The 21,442-nt window shown below is 46.4% G+C and overlaps 1 protein-coding gene across 5 annotated transcripts in view; it reads left to right on the top strand.

Moving 5' to 3' along the window:
* Positions 1 to 9,055: 9,055 nt before the first annotated feature.
* The window catches only part of LOC140191759 (R3H domain-containing protein 2), a 274,246-nt gene continuing 261,859 nt past the window's right edge, over positions 9,056 to 21,442 (top strand). For 4 of the 5 annotated variants that reach the window (XM_072249472.1, XM_072249476.1, XM_072249470.1 and 1 more), the window contains exon 1: positions 9,056 to 9,330. The gene's annotated coding sequence lies outside the window, so the exon portion shown is untranslated. Of the gene's footprint in view, positions 9,331 to 9,671; positions 9,693 to 21,442 lie in introns of those variants that run through there. The other variant, XM_072249473.1, reaches the window with a different exon arrangement.

Here is a 21,442-nt window from a genome sequence, read left to right on the forward strand (position 1 = left end):
GCATTTCAAAGGGCAATATACCCATGGCAGAGGAGGTGTGTAGGTTGTGGGACAGTTTGGCCCAAAGCAGATACTTCTTCCATGTGGCATCACAGAAACTTCTCCACTTGCTGATTGGCTCTTTCTGACTGTCCATTGGTCTGCGGTGCTGGGGAGGGAGCAGAAAGCTCGCCAGAAGTGGCTGATGAATTGTGGGCCACAGTCTGACAATGTCCTGAGGGGAGCCATGGAGGCAAACTACATGCTGGAGAACTAGCACATACACGTTGTTGTCATGTGCGTCGACTGGAACAGGCTCATGCTGTAGAGCCTGGTGGATATGGTTTTCAAGATCCCAGATGATCGGAGAGAGGATCTCCGAGGATGGAATGATTGGCTGAGGATCAATCTCCGTTTCAGCTGGGGTGAACTGTCGTGACAGGGCATCCACCTTCGTGTTCTTGGAACGGGGTCACTAAGAGATGCTGAGGTTGAATTGGTTGAAGAAGGCAGCCCGCCCAACAAGCCTGACATGGATTGAGTTGGCAGTTCTGTTGTATGGATATGAGGTTCTGGTGGTCAGTCCAGATCAGGAAGGGCTCGGTGTTTCCCATCAGTCAATGTCTCCATTCCTCCAAAATCCTGATGCATTGGATGCACATCAACTCTGGCAGGATTTGCAGGACATTACTTACTACAAAGTGAAACCCAATAGCATGAATGGCAGTGATGCTTCACTACCAGATGAGCTCAATACCTTCTATGCCCACTTTGAAAGGGAGAATATAACTGTGAAGATCCCTGCTGCACCTGGTAACCCAGTGATCTCTGTCTCGGAGGCCGATGTTAGGATGTCTTTAAAGAGAGTGAACCCTCGCAAGGCGGTAGGCCCCGATGGAATACCTGGTAAGACTGAAAATTTGATTTTCCACTGTCTGGAGGAATGGAACAAAATTCCAGCAACTTACTGTGAGAAGCTTGTGGGAGGCGATCCAAAACGTTTGACCCAAGTTAAACAATTTAAAGGCAATGCTACCAAATACTAACAAAGTGTATGTAAACTTCTGACCCACTGGGAAAGTGACGAAAGAAATAAAAGCTGAAATAAATCATTCTCTCTACTATTATCCTGACATTTCACATTCGTAAAATAAAATAGTGATCCTAACTGACCTAAGACAGGGAATGTTTTCTAGGATTAAATGTCAGGAATTGTGAAAAACTGAGTTTAAGTGTATTTGGCTAAGGTGTATGTAAACTTCTGACTTCAGCTGTAAAGACTTACTGTAATTGAGTTGCTTTTTTCCCTATATTATCAGGTATTGCATTGTACTGCTGCCACTAAGTTAACAAATTTCATGACGTACACCGATGATATTAAATCTGAGTCTGATTCTGTCTTCTACTCCATAATGGTGCTGTGTAGAGTTGAACTAACGTGAGAAGAAAGCACAAGTTCAAGTAGTGTGCCTTCCTGTCCGGTCCTTGTTGGAAGAGGATAGCCCCGGTGCTGACGTCAGATGCATACACCTCTACCACAAAAGGTCTGGAGGGGTTCGGATGGCAGAGAATAAGAGCAGTGGTGAAGTGTCTCTTGAACTCCTCGAAAACATGGTCCGGGCAGCATAACAGGTTATCCGTGAGGTAAGTGATTTAGAGAGGGAGGTGAGAAGAGCAGCAATTTGCCTGTAATTTCAGATGAAACGGTGATAGAAGGTGGAGTAGCCCAAGAAGCACTGTAGCTGTTTGAGGGAGTATGGCTGGCGTCGGAGCGGCCGGTGGGTGTTATGAACACCAACTTCCACTCATCCCCCGGTGGATGTGGATCAGGTTGTACACACTCCATAGATCCAGTTTGGTGATGATCTGGACCCTGCGGAGTGTTTCAAATGTGCCATTCATCAAGGGGAAAGGGTAGCAGTTCTTAATGGTGATTTTGTTGAGTCTATGGTAGGCGATGCAGGGACAAATACCCTCATCTTTCGTTTTGATAAAGAATAATCCTGCACCGACTGAGATTGGGACAGTCAAATGAAGCCATGCTGTACTGCTTCAGTGATGTCGTTACTCATGGCTTGGGTCTCAGGGCAGGAGACAAAGGATAGACGACCTCAGGGAGGGGTGGTGCCTGGGAGGAGGTCGATCGTGCAGTCCTGCAGTCTGTAAGCCAGCAAGGTGCTGGCTCCCCTTTTACTGAAAACAATGGCTAAGTCATGGTATTCCTACAGGAGTTTTCAGAGGTTGAGGGTTTCCTCCATCTGCATGGATTTATGGGGTGAACTGAGGCCACAGGCAGGCGGGTCCCAACTCCCCAACCAGATGACCAGGCGAAGTGAGGGTTGTGAGTGGAGATCCGGGGTAACCCAGGATGAGAGGAATGTTGGGTGAGTCAATAAGGAGGAACTGGATGGACTCGTGGTGCGCTCCGGGATGTTCATGTGCACAGGCTGTGTGTGTGCTCTGACCATCCCAGGCCCCAAGGGACATTCGTCAATGACCGTGATGCAGACGGGGTGAGAGACAGGCTCAGTAGGGAGTCCAAGCTGCACATCCAGAAAGTTGCTTGTTGTGCCGGAATCTGCCAGAAGCTCCTGTGTGCATATAGAACCATCAGGGTGTGGAGGAGCACAGACAGTGAGTTGGGATATGGTGCTAGAATGAGGGAGATTACCAGATAGAAGACCCCTCATCCCTTCCTGGCGGTGCCATTTCCCGGACGCAGTATGCATTTGATGTGTGGGTGATGGTCTGCTCTGCATTAAGAGCACAAATTGCTTCGCTACCAATGCTCACACTCTTGGGGGGGGGGGTTAAGGGAGCTTTCCCTAACTGCATGGGTTCAGGAGGCATTGCTGATTAGGGTCCTACAGCCTGAAATGGAACTGGGGTTCTGGGGTTCATTGCATGAGATGGTTATCAATATGGAGAGCCAGGGTGATGAGGCTTTTGAGGTCATTGGGCATCTCCCAGGTAGCCAGCTTGTCCTTCAAGCGCTCTGAGAGGCTGTGATGGTAATGGTCCAGCAGTGCTTCTGCATTCCAGCTGCACTGCGCTGTGAGGTTCCTGAATTCCATGGTGTAAATCCAGTAACAAGCGTGAGTCGTTGCAGATGAAGTATCCCAACTGCTGCCTTCCTTCACTTCCTGATGTTTGAAAAATAGGCACATCTCAGCAGTAAGTTCCTCATTTTTATTGCAAATGGGGGTTTTATTGTCCCAGTTAATGGTGGCCAGGTCAGAGCTTGCCCCCATCTATGGAGAGATGATGAAGGCAATCTTGCCTCAGTCCATAGAATACAGAGATAGCTAGAGCTCAAAGTGTAAGACACACTGGGACAGGAAGTTGCGGCATCAGGTTGGGGATCTGTTGAAGCATTCGGGCATTGGAATTCAGGGCTCAGAGGGAGGAGGTTGACTGTTGTGGGGTTGCTGTCTCGAGACAGACAATTGGAAGAGAGTGGCGAGCAGATGGTCAATGGTTTCCTGCTGCTTCTGGATCGTGTGCTCATGTCGAGGGATGACTTTCTTTAGGCGAGCAAACTCTGCTAGGTGAATTGTAGGTTCACACATTCTTTCAGGAAATGTGGAGGAGGCTTGACCCAAAAGCAGAGCAGTGGAGATGATTCAGCAGTGAATGATAGCTTTAATAATTGACTACAAACCACAAGGGGGCCATAAAGCAAGAGAGAAGAAATACTAAACCCCACTAGGCAACAAGGTAACTGAAGGCTTGGAGCAACTGGTTGATACTGGCTGGTTCAATGGGTGAACAAGGACTGTGAATGAGAGCTGGGTTTAAATTGGCTGCAGGTGATGAGTTGGAAACAAGTGGCAGGTGATTCCTGTTAGCTAGGTGGAGACTGGCAGGTACCTGCCTAGGCCTGACAATATAATGAGGAAAAGCATAAGCATGAGAAATTCTGCAGATGCTGGAAATCCAAAGCAAACCACACAAAATGCTAGAGGAGCTCAGCAGGTTAGGCAGTGTCTATGGAGATGAATAGTTGACGTTTCAGACCGAGGCCCTTCTTCAGGACCAAGAAGGAAGGGGGAAGCTGCCAGAATAAAAAGGTGGGGGTAGGGAAGGAGGCCAGCTGGAAGGTGATAGGTGAAGCCAGGTGGGTGGGAAAGGTCAAGGGCTGGAGAAGAAGGAATCTGACAGGAGAGGAGAGTGGATCATAGAAGAAAGGGAAGGAGGAGGGGACCCAGGGGGAACTAATAGACAGGTGAAAAGATGTAAAAGGTCAGAGCGGGGAATAGAGGGTGGTGGGGTGGGGTGAAGAATTTGTTCACTGGAAGGAGAAATTGTTAATCATGCTATCAGGTTGGAGGCTACCCAAGTGAAATAAAAGCTGTTGCTCCTCCACCCTGAGAGTGGCCTCATCTTGGCACAAGAGGAGGCTATGGGCTGACATGTTGGAATGAGAGTTAAAATGTTTGGCCACCGGGAGGTCCCGCTTGTGGTGGATGGTGCAGAAGTGCTCAACGAAGCAGTTGCCCAATTTACGATGGGTCTCACCAACATAGAGGAGGCCACATGTAGAAAACGTTAAGTTATGTACTTTGGAATTGGAAGACCAGAGCATCTTATAAAATAGTGAGATTGGGTAGCACTGATAATCAAAAGGATTTGAGTGTTTTTGTACATAAATCACTGAAATGTCAAAAGGTATGTTGGCCTTTATTCCCTGTTCTACTCTCTATACACCTATGACTGTGTGGCTAAGGACAGCTCCAATGCCATGAGTACACTTGCTGATGACACCATTGTTATTGGACTAAACACAGGTGGTGATGAATCAGCTTACCAGAGTGAAATAGGATACATGGTTGAATGAGGGGCAGCAGCAACCTAAAAATCAAAAACTACAGAACTGACTGTTACCTTCAAGAAGGAGAAGAGGGCAGATATTGGAGGAATTGACAGTGGAAAGAGTCAGCAGCTTTAAATTCCTGTGTGTTAGCACATCCAGTGACCTGCTCTGGGCCCAGCACATGTGCAGATGTAATCATAAGGAAAGTGTACTAGTGCCTTCACTTTCTTAGGAGGCTTGGCTTGTCACCAAACACTCTAACAGGTTTCTACAGGTGTACCTTTGAATGTATTCTGATTAGTTGCATTAGAGTTAAGTTTGCTGATGACAGCACTGTTGTGGTGAAGGTTGTCATATCTTCATATCTACATATTGTCATATGTAAAGATTGTGTATAATTTATGTTTAATTCATGTTTTTTTCTTGTGAAAGCTGCTTATCTGATGTTATGTGCCTGTGATGCTGCACCTGTGCATACACACACTTGTGCATATGACAATCAACTTAATTTTCAGATGATTTGAGCACAGGTGTATAGATGTCTTACTGCAATTATATAGTACCTTGATGAAGCCACACCAGGAATATTGTGTACTATCTTGGGTTTTGTTGTCTAAACTAGATGTACTAGGGGGAGTGTAGTTAAGATTCATCAGACTGGTTCCACGGATGGTAGATTTGCGGATAAGGCGGGATTGAGTAGGTCAGGTCTATATTTTCTAAAGTTCAAAATGATGAGAGGAGATTGCATTGAAATTTCCAAAATTTAATCATGGAAGCTTCCCCTGATTGAGGAGAATGAACCCAGAGTCTCACAATAAGGGATAGGCCATCTAGGGCTGAAAAGAGGAGAAATGTTGTCACTGAGAGGGTAGTGAGTCTTTGGAATTCTTAACTCAGAGGGCTGTGGAGGCTCATTCAGCACAGAGGTAGTACAGGATAACGGTGTTGAGGTAGAAGATCAATCATGATCTTGATAAATGGTGGAGCAGGCTTGAAAGGCTGAATGACCTACTCCTGCTATTTCTTACGTTCTTACATAAATTGTGGTGGGGAATATTGAAGTAGCTATGATGTTAAATAGATAAGAGACTCAAGAGACCACAGTTGATGAAACCTGGAGCAATAAAAAACAAACTATTGGAGGAACTCACTGGTCAAACAGCACCTGTGGAGCAAACCCTAATGGTAGTACTGAGAAGAGTGCATGTCTCAGATGCGAGTGTCCTTAGTGATAGGTAATGTCTTTTTGAGGCATTGCTTCTTTAGAAGAATGTGTGGGGATCTCATTGAAACCTACCGAATGTTGAAAGGACTAGATAAGGTGGATGTTTCTTCTGGTGGGGGTATCCAGAACTAGAGGGCACAGCCTCAAAACTGAGGGGCAACCTTTTAGAACAGGAGTAAGGAGGATTTTTTTTTAAGCCAAAGAATGGTGAATCTGTGGAATGCTCTGCCACAGGCTGCAGTTGAAGCCAAGTCCGTGAGTATATTTAAAGTGGAAGTTGATAGGTTCCTGATTGGTCGAGGCATCAAGGGATATGGTGAGAGGGCAGGTGTGTGGGGTTGAATGGGATCTGGGATCAGCCATGACGAAATGGCAGAGTGGACTCGATGGGCTGAATGGCCTAATTCTGCTCCTGTGTCTTATGGTCCAAAGGGATATGAGACCATCCCTTTGCCTCCACAAGTGCTGTTTAACCTGAGATTTTCCAGCAATTTGCTTTTGTTACATAGATAATGTTTCCGGTTTTATGGTAAAGAACACAAAAACCATCCCGGACTTAGAGGAGGGTAAGGGTAAGACTGAGGAATCAAAGTATTAAAGAAAAAGTATTAATATTGGAAAAGTTAAAATCCATGGTTTGGGAATGCAAGCATCTTGCTCTGAAGTCAGTAGAGTTTGCCACCATTTTGCTGGTGATCACAGATCCTGGACCAATAGTCCCTTCTTCCACTCGGGATCCTTTTTAAAAATTAAAATGGAGTACCATGGGACATTAGGTTTACTGTAGAAATAAATGCTGCTATTTTATGGAAGTGCATTGTTAGTGAAAAGGTTACTCCATCCTTTCTGAAATGTGCTGAGGAAATTCGCAGGCAGTGTTTTGTAAATAAAGCAGTTTCCTTTCCTAGATTCATGTTCCTGTTGCATCTTTCGCAAAATTATTAGGATGTCCGAAAGCACCTCACAACCAATTAGGTATACTTACAGTGTAGTCACTGTTGTTTGGAAGGAAATGCAGCAGACCAATTACACACAACAATCTCCTGCCAAGCAGATTTGTAACAATAACCAAGTTTTGATAATGTTTGGTTGCTGGATAAATACTACCAGAGGCAGGTGAGAAATTTTGCTTTGTACTTTGAAATTCTAATTAAGGACACTTTCTTCAACCTGAACTTGTCCGAAGTAAGCACTGTGCCTTTCTTCAGCATTACATCGGAATATCTCAAGCAACACGCATCAAAGTTGCTGGTGAACGCAGCAGGCCAGGCAGCATCTGTAGGAAGAGGTGCAGTCGACGTTTCAGGCCGAGACCCTTCGTCAGGACTAACTGAAGGAAGAGTGAGTAAGGGATCTGAAAGTTGGAGGGGGAGGGGGAGATCCAAAATGATAGGAGAAGACAGGAGGGGGGAGGGATGGAGCCAAGAGCTGGACAGGTGATTGGCAACGGGGATACGAGAGGATCATGGGACAGGAGGTCCGGGGAGAAAGACAAGGGGGGGGGAACCCAGAGGATGGGCAAGGGGTATAGTCAGAGGGACAGAGGGAGGAAAAGGAGAGAGGGAGAAAGAATGTGTGTATATAAATAAATAACGGATGGGGTACGAGGGGGAGGTGGGGTATTAGCGGAAGTCAGAGAAGTCGATGTTCATGTCATCAGGTTGGAGGCTACCCAGACGGAATATAAGGTGTTGTTCCTCCCTCCATCTGGGTAGCCTCCAACCTGATGGCATGAACATCGACTTCTCTAACTTCCGCTAAGGCCCCACCTCCCCCTCGTACCCCATCTGTTACTTATTTTTATGCACACATTCTTTCTCTCACTCTCCTTTTTCTCCCTCTGTCCCTCTGAATATACCTCTTGCCCATCCTCTGGGGTCTCCTCCCCCCCCCCCCCCGTCTTTCTCCCTGGGCCTCCTGTCCCATGATCCTCTCATATCCCTTTTGCCAATCACCTGTCCAGCTCTTGGCTCCATCCCTCCCCCTCCTGTCTTCTCCTATCATTTTGGATCTCCCCCTCCCCCTCCCACTTTCAAATCCCTTACTCACTCTTCCTTCAGTTAGTCCTGAGGAAGGGTCTCGGCCCGAAACGTCGACCGTGCCTCTTCCTAGAGATGCTGCCTGGCCTGCTGCGTTCACCAGCAACTCTGATGTGTGTTGCTTGAATTTCCAGCATCTGCAGAATTCCTGTTGTTCGGAATATCTCAGACTTTTTTTAAGTCTTCGGAGTAATTGGCCTATTATTGTCATATGTACAAGATGTAGTGAAAAGTTTTTGCTTGCAATGCCATCCCGATCATTCCAAACATTAGGTACTTTGAGCTGTACAAAACGGAGTACAAAATAGTGCATTAATTATAAAGTTCAGACAGACTAATAAGTTACAAGGGTCAAGATCAGGAGATCACGATATCAAGAGTTCATCTCGATCGTACAAGAAGAGTCATACAATAGCAGGATAGAAGCTGTCCTTGAGTCTGCTGATGGAGGATGGGAGGAGAGAGAATGACCGGGGTGGGAGGGGCCCTTGATGACACTGGCTGCTTGCTCGGTGCAGTGGGAGTCTTTGGAGGGGAGGTTAGTTTGTGTGATGGACTGGGCCGTGTCCACAACTCTCTGCAGTTTCTCGCGATCACGGTAAGAGCAGTTGCCATTTCCATGCTAGGATGCATCAGATAGATTTGAACCCACAAGCACCGTACTCAGAACTTCCCGCTGAGTCTCAGTAACTCAGCGGGTGGGAAGCTAGCAACTTTCCTTTTGGTTTACACATGCACTGTACACTGCCTCTGGAAGAAGGCGGTCTCTATGCCTAAGGGAGGTCCTAGTAGAAACTCACAACACGAATCTATACTTCCCAGGGCAAGTCATCTGAAGTCTCTGTAAAAGAGAAAGGGAACAGATTAGGAAAGGTAGCGTGTACCGCTACATTCTGCACACGCTATCAGGCAGAGCAATTCAGGGGTTGACGAACTCGACGCAGAAATCAGTAACGTCACTAGTACGGAGCACCTGTTGACGTCACTGAGTGGGCAGGAAGGTGTGACGCAGCACGCAGGCGCCGGAGCCGGCGAGATTATTTTCTTTCTTTTCTCTTTTTATTTCTCCGCCGTTTGGTTTCTTTCTCATTTCCTTCTTTGTGTTTTCTTCCTTTCCCCTTCCCCCCTCTCTCTCTCTCTCACTCCTCGGAAAGCGAAGCTTGTTTTCCCCAACCCCCTCCCCTCCACCCCCAGTCGCAACGGTCGTTTCGTGGTGTGAGCACCGAACGCGGAGTTTCTGAGGCGTCGGCCTGAGGGCGAGTTGTGAGGCGGTAAGTGGGAGGCCGGGGGGTGGGTGGGGGGGGGGGAGTGGAGGGGGGCGGGGACTAGCGCAACGGCGGCCGGTTGGGCCCTAGTGGGTGAGGGCAAATGGTCAGGGCTCCAGGGGCACATGGCAAAAGCCCGGGAGCATGTTACACGTGACTCAGTCAAATGAAGTTTTAGTCCGTGTCGGTCCAGGTGTCTTCGTTGCAGGTCACGTTTTCCTGGTTTATATTGGTTTACGTTGTTGTTTTATGCCAGAGACTGGAATAATCTGATTGTACACCAGGGTGTAACTCACCATACATTAATGATGTCTTTCGAACACCAAGACCTTCCAAAGGTTTGGCTTGACATCTAGAGGGTAGGAAGGGTAAGTTTGTGATGTACATTAATGTGTTCAGTGTACGTGTGTTATTAGCCATGTGTGTTTGCCTAGTGGGTGTCATGCTGGACCTGCTTAAGAACATGGCATCATGAAACCTAAAATCTCCCTGCTAAAAGCCTGTCTGCTTCCATCACCTAGAATCGTCCCCCCCACCATCCCCGCAAAGGATCGGAGTACTGTAAGCAAGCCTTGCCTTTCCTTTTCCTGGAATAATAAGAGCTTTGTCTGGTGTGATTAGTCAACAACTCCATGTGATTACTGGGAGGAAGGTAGCACACAAACTAGGTAGACCTTGACCAAGCAACTTTTATTTGCCAATGACTTAATGTGCGGCCTTGCCTTGAAATAGAATGGCCAGTGATGGTTCTTTAAAGTTCCATTGATCCTAAAGTCAGGGAGGATCTGAGGCATGGCTAGTCTGATTAAAAGATTGCATTTCTAATGCAATTTCATTTCCTTTGAATCTCTAGAAACATTTTATAGCTAATGTTGCAATTATTTTTGAAGTGTAATCACAAATGCAGTGGAGGAAAAAAGCATCAAACTTATTTATAACAATTTGGATAAAGCAAAATTTATTGAATGGTGGTGATGTGATTGGTCAGGAGTTTTTTCCATGAATGTTGAAAGGTAAATTTTGGTTCAGTCTTAAAGTGCAGATCTTTGTAAAAGGCATGTTTCAGAGTGGCCATTTCAGACACGATACCACACTTTTTGTCTTGTAATGTTTTGGTATGTAAACTGAATGTGCTGAATCTTTGTAAATACTCTCAAGTATAAGCACTTCTAGCTGTGATATTTTGTAGCACTGCGATGCTGTATTCTTTGCGTTTTTCTTCTTAAAAGCTTTGGCCTTTTTCTGTTTATTGTGGATAACATTGTGGGGTCTCGTGGCTGTTTCATCCTCAGTGACAACAAATAGTCTTTTGTGTTACGGCATGCAAGGTGTGTAGCATTTTTGGAGTATTGAGCAATGCTCCAGAAGGGTCACTCTGAATGCAAGATACAGGATCAGCCAGCAAAATGCACTTTTGTGAGAGGAGAGCTGGTTTTGGGTTTGGTGGGCTATGGTGACTTGACCTGTTATTGAGTATTCTGTTCTTCTTTTATTCATTGACAGCATGTAGCATCACTAACAAGACTACCAGTTGTTTCCTTTCGAGGTGGTGGCGAACTGTTGAGGTGTCTAGTGTAATCCCACAAATCTGGGAGAAAAAGGATTTTAAAGATCTAAGTGCGACAATAATGAAGGAATCTGTTTTCAAATCAGCATCTTGTGGCTTGGAGTTATGTTGGCAGGTAGTGGAGTTTCTATTTGCCTGTTACCCTTCTAAGAGTGAAAGTCATAGGTTTGAAATGTTTCAACAAGCATTGCTGAGTAGATAGACTGCATTTTGAAGATGGTACATACCGCAACTGTGCACAGCTGGTGGAAGGACAGAGTATGCCAATCAAGTGAAGTTTGAATGGCATTAAACTTGGAATGTTATGAGAGCAGTATAGACACTCTTGACATATGTCATTATAGGTACTGGAAAGGCTTCAGGGCATCAGAAAGTAAGTCACTTAATACCAGCTCTGACCTTGACAAAATGTATGTGGCGAGGATGTTCCCCTTGTGAGAGAATCTAGAATTATGGCTCACTGTTTAAAAATAAAGAGTTGCTCATCTAAGACATATGAAGTGGATTTATATCCTCTGAGGATGGTAAGTTTGGCATTCCCTCACTTAGTGGTGAAAGGTGAGTCTTTGTACATTAAGGCAGAAATAAATCCTTGATAAGCAGGGGAAATGAAAGTTTTCTGTGGGTAGGTGGGAGTGCAGTATTACTGTTACAGTCAGATCAGTTCTGATTTTATTGGAATGCTATAACAGGCTTGTGGGGCTGAGTAGCCTACCTTGGCTTTGACTTCCTCTATTCATATGACCTGGTCTTGTTGTGGCAGTATTTATGTAACTGTTCCATCTGATTTTCTGATCATCGGTGACTTCCAGGATATTAATGCAGTTGGATTTGGTTAGCCCCTCTCCCCCTCTCCCCCTCTCCCCCTCTCCCCCTCTCCCCCTCTCCCCCTCTCCCCCTCTCCCCCTCTCCCCCTCTCCCCCTCTCCCCCTCTCCCCCTCTCCCCCTCTCCCCCTCTCCCCCTCTCCCCCTCTCCCCCTCTCCCCCTCTCCCCCTCTCCCCCTCTCCCCCTCTCCCCCTCTCCCCCTCTCCCCCTCCCGTTGAAGATTATCATTCGTGGTGTAGTGTGAATTGCATCAGCCCATGCCTTGCTGCATGCAGACATGGATTGCTTTATGTTCTGAGGAGCTGCAAATCGGATTGTACATTTGGAATGATCAGAATCTCTATTTCTTGACCTCCCACAGCTATCATTCATTGTATAAAATATGGTTTCAGCCAGTGGAACTGTTGACTTTGTTTTAATAGGCCTCCTTGATATTACATTTGGTGAATTACTGTTTAATTTTAAGGATCATTACTCTCAGTTTACTTCTGAAGGCCTGGGTTGAGGTTCTAATGAGGTCAGGAAGATGGTGGTCATGCTAAGCCCAAATTTAAAAAGAAATCAATATGCAGGTTATCAGTGAATGGTATTTGTTAAAGGACATCTTCCATTACTTAGCTGTTTTGAAAGTATGCAGGGGCTGTAATTAGCTGAATTGAATGTGTCATATTTTGAGGGTAGGACCTGCATTGTTGGGTTGAATCTAGTGTTTTTGTGATTCTGGAACAGTTTGGGTAAATGTATGGCAAGTCTTGAACATGTTTTCAACACTGCAATTGTTTTTTTTTTTGAAACCCCTTTTTACTGGGCGTCTCAAGAGATGTGGCTTGTTAGCTCCTCGCTAACGGCTACTGGACTCAGCAGTGAAAAAACCACCTTTTCCAGACTCCGTTTGTCTTGTGTCCCACCAAACCCATGAGATTGGGATGTCTCGCCCGCCCGAACCCCGATTTGTGTGAATACTGTGTAACTTACTGCCCCCCTGCAATCGGCTGCCGACAAGAAACAACAGACTGTACACTGCATACAATTATAATGGAAGTATATTTATCAATGTTAACCAAACTGTTATTAAAGAAGAATGACAAAAAACAAAAGGGCCCATCATAATTAAAACAGTCAAATGTGCACAATGTTGGAGCTCAAATCTTCCAAAAGCTGATAGAAATATAGAAACATAGAAAACCAACAGTACAATACAGGCCCTTTGGCCCACAAAGCTGTGCCAAACATGTCCTTATTTTAGAAATTACCTAGGGTTACCCATAGCCCTCTATTTTTCTGAGCTCCAAGAACCTGTCGAGGAGTCTCTTAGAAGACCCTATCGTATCCGCCTCTACCACCGTCGCCGGCAGTCCATTCCACGCACACACCACTCTCTGCTTAAAAAAACTTACCCCTGACATCTCCTCTGTACCTACTTCCAAGCACTATAAAATTGTGCCCTCTCGTGTTAGCCATTTCAGCCCTGGGAAAAAGCCTCTGACTATCCACATGATCAATGCCTCTCATCATCTTATACGCCTCTATCAAGTCACCTCTCATCCTCCATCGCTCCAAGGAAAGAAAGCCGAGTTCACTCAACCTATTCGCATAAGGCATGCTCCCCAATTCAGGCAACATCCTTGTAAATCTCCTCTGCACCCTTTCTATGGTTTCCACATCCTTCCTGTAGTGAGGCAACCAGAACTGAGCAGAGTACTCCAACTGGGGTCTGACCAGGGTCCTATATAGCTGCAACATTACCTCTTGGCTCCTAAAATCAATCTTGTGATTGATGAAGGCCAATACACTGTATGCTTTCTTAACCACAGAGTCATCCTGCGCAGCAGCTGTGAGTGTCCTATGGACTCGGGCCCCAAGATCCCTCTGATCCTCCACACTGCCAAGAGTCTTAACATTAATACTATATTCTGCCATTATATTTGACCTACCAAAATGAACCACCTTACACTTATCTGGTTGAACTCCTTCTGCCATTTCTCAGCCCAGTTTTGCATCCTATCAATATCCCGCTGTAACCTCTGACAGCCCTCCACACTATCCACAACACTTCCAACCTTTGTGTCATCAGCAAATTTGCTAACTCATCCCTCCACTTCCTCATCCATGTCATTTATAAAAATCACGAAGAGTAGGGGTCCCAGAACAGATCCCTGAGGCACACCACTGGTGACTGACCTCCATGCAGAATACGACCCGTCTACAAGCACTCTTTGCCTTCTGTGGGCAAGCTAGTTCTGGATCTACAAAGCAATGTCCCCTTGGATCCCATGCCTCCTTGCTTTCTCAATAAGCCTTGCATGGGGTACCTTGTCAATGCCTTGCTGAAATCCATGTACACTACATCTACTGCGTTACCTTCACCAATTTGTTTAGTCACATCCTCAAAAAATTCAATCAGGCACGTAAGGCATGACCTGCCCTTGACAAAGCCATATTATACCTCTCCAAATGTTAATAAATCCTGCTTCTCAGGATCTTCTCCATCAACTTACCAACCGCTGAAGTAAGACTCACTGGTCTATAATTTCCTGGGCTATCTCTACTCCCTTTCTTGAATAAGGGAACAACACCCACAATCCTCCAGTCCTCTGGAACCTCTCCTGTCCCCATTGATGATGAAAAGATCATTGCCAGAGGCTGAGCAATCTCCTCCCTTGCCTTCCACAGTTGCCTGGGATACATCTCGTCCGGTCCCAATGACTTATCCAACTTGATGCTTTCCAAAAGCTCCAGCACATCCCCTTTCTTAATATCTACATTCTCAAGCTTTTCATTCCACTGCAAGTCATCCCTACAATCGCCAAGGTCCTTTTCCGTAGTGAATACTGAAGCAAAATACTCATTAAATACCTTTGCTGTCTCCTCTGGTTCCATACACATTTTTCCACTGTCACACTTGATTGATCCTATCCTCTCACGTCTTAGCGTTTGCTCTTTACATACTTGTAGAATGCCTTGGGGTTTTCCTTAATCCTGTCCGCCAAGGTCGTCTTATGGCCCCTTCTGGCTCTCCTAGTTTCATTTTTAAGCTCCTTCCCGCTAGCCCTATAATCTGTTAGATCTCTATCATTACCTAGTTTTTTGAACCTTTCATAAGCTTTTCTTCTTGATTAGATTTACAACAGCCTTTGTACACCACAGTTCCTTTATCCTACCATCCTTTCCGTCTCATTGGAACGTACCTGTGCAAAACTCCACGCAAATATCCTTTGAACATTTGCCACATTTCTTTTGTACATTTCCCTGAGAACATCTGTTCCCAATTTATGCTTCCAAGTTCCTGCCTGATAGCCTCATATTTCCCCTTACTCCAAGTAAACACTTTCCTAACTTGTCTGTTCCTATTCCTCTCCAATGCTGTGGTAAAGAAGATAGAATTGTGATCACTATCTCCAAAATGCTCTCCCAGTGAGAGATCTGACACCTGACCAGGTTCATTTTCCAATACCAGATCAAGTACAGCCTCTCCTCTTGTAGGCTGATCTACATATTGTGTCAAGAAACCTTCCTGTACATACCTAACAAACTCCTCCTCATCTAAATCCTTCGCTCTAGGGACGTGCTGATCGATATTTGGGAAATTAAAATCTCCCACCATGACAACCGTGTTATTATTACACCTTTCCAGAATCTGTTTCCTTATCTGCTCTTCGCTGTCCCTGTTACTATTGGGTGATCTATGAAAAAACACCCAGTCGAGTTATTGGCCCCTTCCTGTTCCTAATTTCCACCCACTGAGACTCCGTAGACAATCTCTCCATGTCTTCCTCCTTTTCTGCAGCTGTGACACTTATCTCTGATCAAGTGCCATGCCCCCCCACCTCTTTTGCCTCCTTCCCTGTCCTTTCTGAAACATCTAAGGCCTGGCACTCAAAGTAACCATTCCTGGCCCTGAGCCATTCTAGTCCCTGTAATGGCCACAATATCATAGCTCCAAGTACTGATCCAGGCTCTAAGCTCATCCGCTTTGTTCATAATATTCCTTGCATTAAAATAGACACATCTCAAACCATCGGTCTGAGTGTGTCCCTTCTCTACCACCTGCCTGTCCTCCCTCTTGCACTGTCTCCAAGCTTTCTCTGTTTGTGAGCCAACCTCCTCTTCGTCCATCTCGTCAGTTTGGTTCCCACCCCCCAGCAGTCCTAGTTTAAACTCTCCCCAACACATACAAAAATTGCTGGTGAACGCAGCAGGCCAGGCAGCATCTATAGGAAGAGGTACAGTCGACGTTTTGGGCCGAGACCCTTCGTCAGGACTAACTGAAAGAAGAGATAGTAAGAGATTTGAAAGTGGGAGGGGGAGGGGAGATCCAAAATGAGAGGAGAAGACAGGAGGGGGAGGGATGGAGCTAAGAGTTGGAAAGTTGATTGACAAAAGGGATATGAGAGGATGGGAGACCTAGGGAGAAAGAAAGGGGGAGGGGGGAATCCCAGAGGATGGTCAAGGAGTATAGTGAGAGGGACAGAGGGAGAAAAAGGGGGGAGGGAGAGAGAGAGAGAGAAAATTAATAAATAATGGATGGGGTATGAAGGGGAGGTGGGGCATTACTGGAAGTTAGAGAAGTCAATGTTCATGCCATCAGGTTGGAGGCAAGTGGAATATAAGGTGTTGTTCCTCCAACCTGAGTGTGGCTTCATCTTGACAGTAGAGGAGGCCGTGGATAGATATATCAGAATGGGAATGGGATGTGGAATTAAAATGTGTGGCCACTGGGAGATGTCCAATAGCGTTTGCAAACCTGCTGATCACTGTCTCTTGGACTCCATCGAATCGAGTATTCCCATTGGATCGAATCCTATGGCTGGTTCTCTCGAGCTTCTTCTCTCTCCATTTCCACTGAAAAGATGTTGACCCACCCCAGTGTCCGTCACTAAAAACCTCTCTGCCCAGTGTTCTCTAGAACCTTCTCCCAATTCCACCATTCTGATTGGATGACACTATGTTCCTAAGCATGAACGTCACAACCCCTTGTCTTTAACAGTAACCCAAACACTAATGGCAGAACACACTGTTTCTACAGAAAACCATTAAATGAATTACCCTAGAGTTAGCAGTAAAATCTTAATCAGGACATTACACTCTGTCCTCCTACCAAAAATAGTAACATCCTCGTGACTTTGAAATTTACCAACCCATCATTAATAACTTTTTTCTCAGGAATTTTGTGATGTCATGACCTCCAATCTATTTGTAAGTGGTAGTGACATATTCCACTTGGGGGATTATACACAACACTCTGTTCTCCCAGTGCATCATAGACCAGCCTATCTGGGGGTTTCCTGACTTTGAAACCTCCTTATCTCACCTTCCGCTTCAGTTTCAGATGCTCCTTGGGATCTTTCCTGTCTACTTGGAGGTGCCTCCCCCTGTCCATTACTCATGCCTTCCAGCAACTGAGGTCCCCTTGTCACTTGACTGAGCTCAGCTTCATCCCCAATTACTTTGGAGTCCAGCTTTCCTTCATTGTTCAGCTGCAAGTCTGCCTGTCCATTGCTAGTTCCCCCTGCTACATCTGAGTCGGTGAGGGGAGTTTCAGGAATCTCCATCAATTATTGGGGAGTTTGCATAAGGTAACGTATACCACAGCCCCATTTCCTCGTTCTGAGTCTGTATAGCATTCAACGGTTAGGTCCCGTTCAGATCTCTCCATCGATTGTCTTTCTGTTCTCCCACTTCAGCGCAGATCCCTCCTACTAAGTGTAAGAGTCCATGTCAGGCTCTGGGTCAATACGTACCTCCTGTCCTCGAGGTAAAAAGTCGTTCCGAAGGAGAATTTTGACAGGCCCATTCCTATCTTCTGGCTTCACCTGGAAAACTACACATTTGGCATCTGACCCTCTACTATGGAAGGCGTAGCCACCCAGCGATCAGCCAACTTATGCTTCCCTGGTAGCCCCAAATTCCTTATTAGAACTCTGTCTCAAGGCATCAGTTGGGAGAAGCTCTCCACTTCTTTTTGGATTCCAGACCTAACCAGTTCCCCTCTACCAGCACTCTGCTCCGTCCAGCAGAATTAGTCCTTACTCTTAATAATTTCTCCTTTGGCTCCTCCCACTTCCTCCAAACTAAAGGTGTAGCTATGGGCACCCGTATGGGTCCTAGCTATGCCTGCCTTTTTGTTGGCTTTGTGGAACAATCCATGATCCAAATCTATTCTGGTATCTGTCCCCCACTTTTCCTTTGCTTCGTCGACGACTGCATTGGCGCTGCTTCCTGCACGCTTGCTGAGCTCGTTGACTTTATTAACTTTGCCTCCAACTTTCACCCTGCCCTCAAGTTTACCTGGTCCATTTCCGACACCTCCCTCCCCTTTCTAGATCTTTCTGTCTCTATCTCTGGAGACAGCTTATCTACTGATGTCTACTATAAGCCTACTGACTCTCACAGCTATCTGGACTATTCCACTTCTCACCCTGTCTCTTGCAAAAATGCCATCCCCTTCTCGCAATTCGTCCGTCTCCGCCGCATCTGCTCTCAGGATGAGGCTTTTCATTCCAGGACGAGGGAGATGTCCTCCTTTCTTAAAGAAAGGGGCTTCTCTTCCTCCACCATCAACTCTGCTCTCAAACGCATCTCCCCCATTTTATGCACATCTGCTCTCACTCCATTCTCCCACCACCCCACTAGGAATAGGGTTCCCCTGGTCCTCACCTACCACCCCCACCAGCCTCCGGGTCCAACATATTATTCTCTGTAACTTCCCCCGCCTCCAACGGGATCCCACCACTAAACACATCTTTCCCTCCCCCACCTCTCTGCTTTCCGCAAGGATCGCTCCCTACGCGACTCCCTTGTCCATTCGTCCCCCCCCATCCCTCCCCACTGATCTCCCTCCTGGCACTTATCCTTGGAAGCGGAACAAGTGCTACACATGCCCTTACACTTCCTCCCTTACCACCATTCAGGGCCCCAGACAGTCCTTCCAGGTGAGGTGGTACTTCACCTGTGAGTCAGCTGGGGTGATATACTGTGTCCGGTGCTCCCAATGTGGCCTTCTATATATTGGCGAGACCCGACGCAGACGGGGAGATCGTTTTGCTGAACACCTACGCTCTGTCCGCCAGAGAAAGCAGGATCTCCCAGTGGTCACACATTTTAATTTCACATCCCATTCCCATTCTGACACGTCTATCCACGGCCTCCTCTACTGTAAAGATGAAGCCACACTCAGGCTGGAGGAACAACACCTTATATTTGGTCTGGGTAGCCTCCAACCTGATGGCATGAACATTGACTTCTCTAACTTCCGCTAATGCCCCACCTCCCCCTTGTGCCCCATCCGTTACTTATATACACACATTCTTTCTCTCACTCTCCTTTTTCTCCCTCTGACTATACCCCTTGCCCATCCTCTGGGCTCCCCCCCCCCCGCCTTTTCCTTCTCCCTGGGCCTCCTGTCCCATGATCCTCTCATACCCCTTTTGCCAATCACCTGTCCAGCTCTTGGCTCCATCCTCCCCCCTCCTGCCTTCTCCTATCATTTTGGATCTCCCTCTCCCCCTCTCACTTTTAAACCTCTTATTAGCTCTTTCTTCAGTTAGTCCTGACGAAGGGTTTCGGCCTGAAATGTCGACTGTACCTCTTCCTGGAGATGTTGCCTGGTCTGTTGCGTTCACCAGCAACTTTGATGTGTGTTAGTTGGGAGAACTTAATCTTTTGTCATACATCCTCTTGTTTCCGTGATTCTGCTTGGCAGCAGAGACCTCTGCTAATTCATAAGCCTTTTGCAACTCCTTCCTCATGTCAGACATGTACTTAAGATATGTCCTCTGTGGCAAGTCTTCCCCGCCAGTCCCAAAACAGGTCTACAGGCAATCTCACTTCACGCCTGAACATCAAATAGTATGGCGAGTGTCCAATAGCTTCACTCTGTGTAGAGTTGTAGCAGTGGACCAGATGCCCAATATGCTAGCTCCATTTGTTCTTACTAATATCCAGGGATATCCAGGGTTCCGAGCATGTCTAGCAATGTCCGATGGAACCTCTCAGGCTGGAGATCACCCTGAGGGTAATGAGGCGTATTCTTCGACTGCTTGACTCCAAACATGCCCAGTAACTTGTGTAGGAGCCTACTCTCAAAATCCCTTCCCTGATCGCTGTGTATCCATCTTGGAAGGTCATAATGAACAAAATACTTCTCCCATAACACTTTGGCCACGGTGGATGCCCTCTGATCATTTGTAGGGAAGGCTTGAGCATATTTGGTGTAGTGATCAGTAATATCCAAGACATTCGCAGTGTTGTTGGAATCAGGCTCAATGGAGAGGAAATCCATATATACTAGATCAAATAGCCCCATGCTCTGTAAATGGGATAAGGGAGCGACCCTTGTAGGCAGTGTCTTCCTCCAAATACATCGAATGCATGACTTGCAGTACTCTTCGACCTCGGGCTTCATTCGGGGCCGGTAGAACCGACCTTGGACCAATCCATAGGTCTTGTCAAACCCCAAATGACATGAATCATCAGGAAGTGACTTCTATACAATCCTCCAATGCTTCTCAGGCAAAACCAACTGGGAACAGTGAGGCCTGTCTCTAGAAGATATGACCCTGTAAAGAACCTGGTTCCTCTACTGCAGTTTGTTCCATTCACTCAACAGTGGAGATGTGGCAGGGTGTTTCATCTTTTCAACTTGGGCCATATCCCCTTCTGCAACAGCTGACCAAACAGTACCTACACAGGGGTCTTCTCGTTGAGCTGCTGCCACATCCCAGGACTCAACGCAGGCAACTGTTTCGTATTCAGAGTGGTCAAGTTACAGTAAGCCTGTGGAATGGCGCAACCAGTAGCTCCCAAATGATCCACAGCTCTATCCTGTCATAGCCTTGCCTCTGATTTCCCCGTGGTAGAAAACTGGCACATTGCTTTAACTCCAGTTCTCCAGTTGCAGGAATACTCTCCCATTCTCCGTTCATTTCCAGCTCTTCATGCGAACGTTGGGGACAGTGCATCCGCATCAATGCTCCGGCTCCCCGGTCAGTGTTTCAGGCTGAAATCATAGGCAGACAATGCTGCCAACCAATGATGACCTGTTGCATCCAATTTTGCTGAGGTCAGCATATAAATCAATGGATTGTTGTCAGTCCTCACCTTGAACTTGGCACCATATAATCACTCAACTTATCCACCAGCCCATGTCAATGCCAAAAATTCGGATTTGTGCCAAGGGTAGTCTTGCTTGGAGAGTGACAGATTCCGGCTGAGAAATGTGACAGGTATCAACCCTGTGCCCTGATCCTGATATAGAACCCTCTCAGCTGGTGTCTGTATGCAATACGTTGGCAGTTTGCAAAAGCCAACACAGGTGCTTTAGTCAACAGCTCCTTCAGCAACTGGAAGGCCTCTTCACATTTTGCATCCCATCTTACTCTGAAGGGCTGAGATAAACTTTACCATCTTCTCTTTTCATCCTCCTTCCTTTCTTCCCCAAGGGAAGGTAACCGCACAGAAGCTGGTTAAAAGGGTGGCTTACTTGGGAATAGTCCTTCACGAATGTCTGGTAGTACCTACAGAATCCAAGGAATGAATATAGAGCAGTCACATACTTGGGCCTTGGCCATGTGGTCACTGCCTTTATCTTGGACTATCTATCCGTAGTCTCATGGAATGGAGTAGCTATCTGCCCAATGTAGTTGCAGAACTGGCACTTGTCCAATGATAGTTTTAACCCTTCAGCTTTCAGGCAGCCCAGCACCTTCAGTAGCCTCGATTTGCTC

The sequence above is a fragment of the Mobula birostris genome, chromosome X (genome assembly GCF_030028105.1).
Source record: "Mobula birostris isolate sMobBir1 chromosome X, sMobBir1.hap1, whole genome shotgun sequence".
Lineage (NCBI taxonomy): Eukaryota > Metazoa > Chordata > Chondrichthyes > Myliobatiformes > Myliobatidae > Mobula > Mobula birostris.